Genomic DNA, 8,980 nt, shown 5'->3' with positions numbered 1-8,980 from the left:
CCCCAATTACAACAACTAAATAAAAAAGGAGTGTTGAAGTGTTATATATAAATATATACATATTTGGGCCCTTTAATTCGTGTGGAACAACGTCTGAGTAGCAAAACATACCAAAGTATTGTTGCTGATCAAGTTCTTCCGATCATGTTGATAGCGTATCCCAATGGAGATGGCTTCTTCCAACAAGACAAGGCGCCATGCCGCGGTGCTCGTATTGTGCACGAGTGGTTTCAAGAACATGAGGGAGAATTTACCTTGCTTAGGTGGCCCCCACAATCACCAGATCTCAATCCAATTGCAGCATTTGTGGGACGAAGTTGAAATAGCCATCAGGCAGCTGGTTCCACAAGCATCAAATCTCACAGAAACTGTCCAGTTCTATTCATCAGGCATGGCGTCAGATTCCTCGCATCACCTTTCAACATCTCGTGGAGTCAATGCCAAGAAGAATCGCCACAGTATTGAAGGCAAAAGGTAGCCCAACGAAGTACTGATGGGGTGGTCATAATAATCTGGCCACTCAGTGTATATATTTGACCTTACATTTAAAAAAAAAAAAATTCTTTATTTACAGGCGCAGGCAATCTGACAGCCACAGGCATAATTCCCAGTAGCAGAGGCATGATTGGATTTGTAGTGCACCACGGCAGGAGTGCCAAGGTTGCCTACCCCTGTCTTACACCATCAAGAGTAAGGCCTCATTCACACTGCTGAGAGCCGGCCGGGACAGATCCGTGCGGCGTGCATGAATATTCTGACAGCACCTGTCCTTCCCGGGATCGGCCCGATACGGCCATGCATGCCGCACGGATCTGTACTGGCCGGCTCTTAGCAGTGTGAATTAGGCTTAATGGGTGTTAAATGAGAATGTGCTAAGGCGGATGTTAATTGTTAAATAATTCAAACAATATGGATCCAGGAAACCTCAGTGTATGGCCTGCAATGCATTTCAGTCTACCATACAAATTAAAGAGCTGCACCTGAAGGGTTAATGAAGTCCCTCTCACGTTTGACAGATACAAGTGGAGGATTAATTAGGTTCATTAGGAAGGGAAACCACTGCAAAGACATCACTCTGCATTCAGATGGGGAGCGGGAGATGACAGCCGGGGGGGTGTATCCATGCAGAGACACAGCTAATTCTTTCCTATATATGTACATACGCTGTAGGGAGGGAAGATCTAAATCTAGAATTCATTTTCCCATTTCCAGTCCATCTTGCGGTTACAACCACCTCCATTACCTAGGGCCCCATCCTCACTTCAATGCGCATCGTGTCTTGTTTAACGCACATGTCGTGTCTCGCTTGACACGTTTGCAATGCCATTTAATAAGTAATAGAGCTGCAAATGCAACAGGTGCATTTTGTGCATTGCGTGAATGGGTGCCGAAGCCCACGTGGCAAGTGTGTGCGTGGGGCCTATTAGTGCTAAGAATCGAGTCTCACTGAAACTCACCTAGAATTCCCAGATCTTAAGGAACTCCAGTAATTGTAAAAACTAACCCTTGCCAAGTGGGGCTACCCCCATAGTGCAAGGGTTAAGTGCTCATTTTGGTCTAGGGGCTAAAATAAACCAGATATACTAACCGGATCCTCAAACTCGGCTGGACCAGTACCGCAGCCTCTTCTCCCCTGGGCTCTGGCGGTTTAAAGACTCGTGATGTCATCATGTCTAATGCAACTACATTAGATGTGAGGACGCCGAAGGACATTCCACGGCCAGATCAGAGAGAGGTGAGCGCTGACTGCCGCAGTACTGAGTATCAGATGGGTATATATTTTTTCTTTTCTCCCCTAGGCTAAAAAGAGCAGTTAACCCTTGCAGTACAGGGGTAGCCCCACTGCAAGGGTTCATTGTCACAATCCCCTACCCACCCCTCCTCTCTTTCTCTCCCCTCCCCTCTACTCTCCCCTCCTCTTCTCTCCCTTCCCCTCCTCTCCTTTCCTCTCCCTTCACCTCTCCTTCCCTCCTCTTCACTCCTCTCCCTTCCCCTCCTCTGCTCCTCTTCACTCCTTTCCCCTCTTTTCCTCACCCTTCCCCTCCTCTCCTTCCCTTGCCCCTCTCCTCCTTTTCCCTCTCCCCTTTCTTACTCTCCTCCCCCCTCCTCTTCACCCCTCTTTCTCTTCCCCTCCTCTCCCTTCCCCTCCCCTCCTCCTCTTCACTCCTCTCTCTCTTCCCCTCCTCTCCCTTCCCCTCCTCCCCCTTTTCTGCTCACCCCTTCTCTCCCCTCCTCCTCTTCCCTCCTCTCCTCTCCCCCCTCCCTTCACCTCCTCTCCTCCCTTCCCCATCTCTCTTCTCCCCTCCCTTCCCCTCCTCTCCTCCACTCTTCCCTCCCCTCTTCTCCTCTATTCTCCTCTCCTTATCACAGTGAGATGTGCTAATCAGCACGCTGCTCTTCTTTTCACTTTCCAGTCACAGACTTGGGGAAGGACAAGACCTGTAGGTGTTACGTAACTGCAGCAGAGAGAAATCAGGTCTCCTCTCCTGCCAGACAGGATTGTGTTGCAGAGTTGTATCAATCTTAGAATTCCAATGACAGGTAAAACGGAAACAGCCCCAATATCGTCATTTCATTTATTTTGTGCATTAAAGTGCGTTGCGTTAAGGCAGCCCATTCAGATTATGTCTGCGCCATTTTTAGAAACGCATACAGTCAAATAGAGAGTCCCACTGCACTCCAGAGACAAGAACCTCCATATATTGTGGGAAGGAGGTGCTGAAGTGGCCACCAAATACTTGCATAAGCGTATAAACGGTCACCAGCACTCCAAGTTTTCTTCAAAACGAAGTGACGTTTGTTTGCCTCATGATGGGACTGGACAGGTTCCGAAACGTTGCCATGCATGGTGATATGTCCTGCTAGAATGAATAAAAGGATTTTGTTTTGAAGAAAACTTGGAGTGCTGGTGACCATTCATTCTGTTTGCCAATTTTTAGTAACACAGCGCACCGACTCCCATAACGCCAATCCCGCGTTATGGGAGATCACCGTCCAGCGTTATAAAGCTTTAAATTGGGAAAAGCCGGAGTTCATTTTATCCGGCGAGCATCCAGCGAAGCATCTCACGGCGGCTGGCTAGGAAGCCCGCTGCTGTTATTAGGCGCAATTAATTTGGCGTGACAAACATCTTCAAGCGAGTCAGTAATGAGAGCAATTTGCCGACTTCATTACTCCCCGGACTGAGTACATTAACATATGAGTGACAGGCGGACCTGACAAGAGGGCATAGCCGGGACCACTGTCTGAGGAATATCTGGGATATTGTTTGGAAATGGATTCCTGAAAGTCGCTCCCATAAAAGGCAATTCTGAATCATTAATTGCAGCGTCTGGGCTTTGGCGCAGAGCTCTCTCCCGCCTGGCCCTAAGGCAATATCTGAAAATGTGCTCTGCACTTTGCAATCCAAGGGGCCCATATGGAGGACTAGTAAAGGGATCCCTTGGGAATTCGCTCATAGAACATGTGGATTGCTCCTCTGGTCACCAAGTGGGCAGAATCCAGTAAAGATCCTATGGCAGGTGTTGTGAGATTCTCCATCCTGCGTGATGTAAAGGCATAGTCAAGCTTTTGGAAAAAAATAATAATAAATGCGCACACACTGATAAAAGAAAGAAATATGCATTTATTACATTTTTACATTGGAGCTTGCAAAGCATCGGTGAATCACAGGTACGATGTACAGGCTCCTGCAGGCCGTCCTCCAGCCCCAGGTTTGCACCTCCATACGGACCTTTTGTTATGAGGCTAAAGTGTGGTGATGTCATTGCACTTGTGCTCCATTAAGAACTACGAGTCCCTCTGCCAGGGTGGCCGCAGTGGCTCTGAATAGATGACACATCTGTGCGGGCAGAGCCTCGCAGACTTGAAACATAATACAAGGCACTGCAGGAAGAAGAACCACTCAATTCAGGTAAGTGGGAGCAGGGGTGGTTTGATGGTGGAAGGCGAGGGAATGTGACCATGTTTCATATGTTTATGCTGTTATGTATGAGTCTAACATAAAACTTGGCCTGTATGATGGATTATGCTTTAATTTATATATTGTGTCCTTATCAGGGCAGGAAATGCCATTCGGAAGTTTATCTTCCAGTGCCTAACTCTGGCAGAATGGTTTTATTTGGTTTAGCACAGAGGAGTTTTAGAGAATGAGGTGATGGCGGTGGGGTTATTAGAGTGTAAGCTCTAGAGAATGAGGTGATGGAGGTGGGGACATTAGAGTGTAAGCTCTAGAGAATGAGGTGATGGTGGTGGGGACATTAGAGCGTAAGCTCTACTAGAGAATGAGGTGATGGAGGTGGGGATATTAAATTGTAAGTTCTAGAGAATGAGGTGATGGCGGTGGGGATATTAGAGTGTAACATCTAGAGAATGAGGTGATTGAGGTGGGGATATAAGAGTGTAAGCTCTAGAGAATGAGGTGATGGAGGTGGGGACATTAGAGCGTAGGCTCTAGAGAATGAGGTGATGGCGGTGGGGACATTAGAGTGTAATCTCTAGAGAATGGGATGATGGTGGTGGGGACATTAGAGTGTCAGCCCTAAAGAATGAGGTGATGGTGTTGGGAACATTAGAGTGTAAGCTCTAGAGAATGAGGTGATGACAGTGGGGACATTAGAGTGTAAGCTCTAGAGAATGAGGTGATGACGGTGAGGACATGGTGGTAGGGACAATAGAGTGTAACCTCTAGAGAATGAGGTGATGGAGGTGGGGACATTATTGTGTAAGCTCTAGAGAATGAGGTGATGGAGGTGGGGACATTAGAGTGTCGGCCCTAAAGAATGAGGTGATGGTGGTGGGAACATTAGAGTGTAAGCGCTAGAGAATGAAGTGATGGCGGTGGGGACATTAGAGTGTAAGCTCTAGAGAATGATGTGATGACAGTGGGGACATTAGAGTGTAAGCTCTAAAGAATGAGGTGATGACAGTGAGGACATGGTGGTAGGGACAATAGAGTGTAACCTCTAGAGAATGAGGTGATGGAGGTGGGGACATTATTGTGTAAGCTCTACAGAATGAGGTGATGGAGGTGGGATATTAGAGTGTATGCTCTAGAGAATGAGGTGATGGCAGTGCGGGCATTAAAGTGTAAGCTCGGGAGAATGAGGTGACGGTGGTGGGCGATATTAGAATGTAAGCTCGAGAGAATGAAGTGATGGTGGTGGGGGATATTAGAATGTAAGCTCTAGGGAATGAGGTGGTGGTGGTGGTGGGGACATTAGAGTGTAAGTGGCTCAATGTAAAGTCATCCAGAATCTTTCCTTTTTATATAAAGGAAAAAGTAACATGCAGCATCTTTATTTTCTCTCTGCCGGCTTTTCGATGCACACAGAGTAATGTCTGGTGTGGTGTCGCTATGTTCTGTACTAAGTCAAGCGGAGACAGTCTCATCTGCATGTGAACACAATGTTTCCATTATTTCATTTTTTTTGTCATGGAAAAAGAAAAGAGATGTTTCTGTGTTAAATTATTTTTTTTTAAACAGTTTTCAAAATAACATTAACATTGAACTTGTCACATGGAAAGCAAGATCACAGTGCAGCGTGAAGCAATCTAGAAATTGATATTACAGCCATACTACTATTGCTGAGTACTCATTGTTGGGAATTTACCAGCCTGGACTCCTTTCTCAGAGTGGAATTCCAGCCAAAAAATGTGCATAGTTCAAAACAATGAATACACTTTCATATTTTGCTCAGGTTTCAAGTAAATTGCTATTACTTTGCACGTGCCTGTTAGTCCACCCATACCTCCATTCAACAAATCAGTTCAGATGTTGGGACAACAACGCTATTCCCCATTGTGTATGAAACAAAATAAAACATTTTTGCCTGGAATTGGGCTTTATAGTGTATGTAAACTCTAACAAAAAACGTCCCTTATATGCTCTTTTTTGTTCTCTTAAATATACTATCATTATAATTGTTCCATACGTACAAGAACTGCCTTCCCACCAGAATTCCCATGAGCTGATAACTTCCTCTGATCTCTGTCTATGATGCATTGGTTCCAGCTATCTCTATGAACTAAAGAACAACCCCCCCCCCCCCCTTTGTCAACCAAAAGACCCCCCCCCCCCCCCCCCCTTTGTTATGGGGAAAAGGAGAGGGAATATGTTCTGTATTTCCATCCTAAAATGACAACAAAGATGCAGTAGTGAGTAAGTGTTGTCACCTTAGGATAGGAAGTGTGTTACTGGCAGGATCACCAGGTGAAAATAAAGAAAACAGGTTTAAAAAGAACTAATGCAGCCACCACATCTAAAGACTGGTAAGTTGCAATTGTCACGTGTTTGTTCTCGGATTTACATATATTTCAACATACAGATTCCATGCAAACAAACACTTTTTAGGTTTTGAACCCAAGACTCCAAAAGCAACTGAAAAATAGTTCTCATAAAAAAACTGGCATATCCATATATATTATTGATTATTCAATGTCATTATTACATGATTATACTTTACATCATTCAAAATGCAGAAGGTAAATTACAAATGTTACTATAAAAACAAAGAAATAAACAGGAAAACACAAAGTCGAAGTTAAAGGAGAACTATGGGGTCAGTGTTTTTCCCCATAGCCGACCATTGTCTAGCCGACCATTGTCACAGGTCGGCTAGAACTATGAGGTGAGTGAAAAGCACTCCCCTCATAGTTCTCCTTTAAGTATAGGAGAAAGTATTAAAAATATCCACCCCAGCTACACACCAAGCCTCCTTTTCTCAAAATTCATCTAAGCTTCAACCAAGTTCCTTCACCCGAGTCCTATTTCAAGTTCCTTCCTCATCCAAATTGTCAGCTTCATTATATAATCCTTTTCTAAATTCTACCCACATGATCAGGTCATGTCTTTGCAAATAACTTTTATTACTTCAAACATAGTAGTTCTTGATGATTCCTCATTCCCATGAACCATTTTCTCTCCCGTTATATATTTTATAGGACCATAAAAGAGTCTGGGGAACAGAAAGCTGTCTTCAAACACGTCCATTCTTCCTGTTCATTAATAGACATTCCTTTGTAGGAATCACACCATTTGAATAGTGGTGAAGTTTTCCAAAGGGACCCTGTTTTAGCAGATTTGACCATGATATTAGGAACTTGCGAGCATGAAGGATTTTTTAGTGCTGAAGAGTCAATAAAGGCTATTTACCTTCCTCCTTACCTTAGAATGCACATTGAGCATGGGCAGCGTTGTAATGAATTATGTCATCCTGGCTTGGCCAATCAGGATGGTAGAAAATCCCAAACATGGGAGAAGCTGGAGAAAAGATGTTGGTGCTGGTGTGGGAGCTTGTGGATGTCCCGACTCCCATCACTGGAGGACAGATGAGTACTATTGGGTTTAGAACACAGTTCTACTATGAAGTGCAGTAAAAGAAGGCAGTAAATACTCACCTTTCCCAGTGCCTGCACCACCAAACAACTCTCCGGTCACTAGAATTAGTACTATGATGTCCTGACACTTCCGGGAGTATCAATGTTCTTGGTTCTCCTTCTGACCTCAAGTCACTAGTCTTACCTTCAGCGACTTAAGAAGGACGAACCAGTAAAAACTGCAGGAGAACCAGAAGATCAACACTATTGGAAGTGTCAGTATCCTAGCAGACTTCGATAGGACCAGTTCTGGTGTTCAGAGAAGTGTTCAATGGTTCGAGCACTGGGAAAGGTAAAATTAATTGAAAAAATCCAGTTTTGCTTTGCCTGACTAAAGTTTAGCAACTTTTCCTGCCGGTTTAGCCAAAACATCACCGGCAAATGAGCCTGCGTGTGTTCCCTAAGCTATATATAGAAGTTTCGAAATCAATAACCATTTCAATCACGGATCATTAATCAGTTCTCCTTCTTTGGGAACCTTTCCGACTTGAGTTGGCATATTCCTTCCTGAATGACTTGGCATGCGTCAGAGAGTCATTATGTTGGGAAAATGGTGAGGGATGAAGATGCACCTGCACTCGCCATGCGTTGATGCCATGCCAGGCTGGCTAATGGAAGGCCACTTATCACAATAATTGAGGTGGGTAATGATGAGTGCATTTGTTAAGTGGATCGGTAGGCTGATTCGTTGGGTGTTTGGTTGGCTGAAAGGAACATAATTAAGTAGAGAATAGTTAATTCCGAATCATTTCGTGCAAAAGGCTGTTACATTAAAAACATATTTCAATAGCGGGGATATGTAGAAAGCATTTGAAGAACATCAAATACAAAACTGTAAATACTGAAAATGAATTGTAACAATTAAATTGCATCAATGAATCTGTAGCGTATAGCAGGGGTAGGCAAACTGCAAATAAAGCTGCAAATCCCAGCATGCATCTGCCTCTGGGAGGCAAGCCTGTGGCTGTCAGATTCTTGCAATGCCTCATGGGACTTGTAGTTGGACCACAGCTTGAGTGCCAAGGTTGCCTACCCCAGCCGAATAGTATGAAGCTATACTGGAATACAAGCAAAGGCACCGCAACTGCTCTGCTTTTCATTGTGCATCTGCCTCTCGGACTCATGTCTGTGGCTGTCAGAGTCTTTCAATGCCTCATGGGACTCAAAGGCACCACAACTGTTTCTTCCAGCGTGGCCTGGCCATGACAAACCTGTGCAATCAAGTAGATAACCCCCTCACCCCCCAATAATATAATGCCCATAGATCCAATTGGCATAAAGCATTGCATTGTGGGATTTGGAGGGTTGATGTGGCCAGCATGCTCCACCACTTTCTCATGTCTATGGGTCACCCTCATGTTCTCTTCTGGGGGAGCAATGTGTACAGAGCCATAGAGATAGCTGTATTATGCGATGACTCTGAGGCTGCCGTTATAGTTGATTGTTGACATATAGTGCATCTCGCAGATGGCAGCGCAGTAATCGGCTGTGCAGTCTCAGCGGAAGGGATATGGTCTTCTAGCTGTACATTTTGTTGTGTGAGATGGAGGCAATGTCTTACAAAGGGAGGAATTACTGTATTACTGTACAAGACTTGACAACC

Source organism: Nanorana parkeri, unplaced genomic scaffold (genome assembly GCF_000935625.1).
Source record: "Nanorana parkeri isolate BGI_ZX_2015 unplaced genomic scaffold, ASM93562v1 scaffold994, whole genome shotgun sequence".
NCBI classification, from domain to species: domain Eukaryota; kingdom Metazoa; phylum Chordata; class Amphibia; order Anura; family Dicroglossidae; genus Nanorana; species Nanorana parkeri.
Note: the sequence above shows the minus strand (reverse complement) of the source record.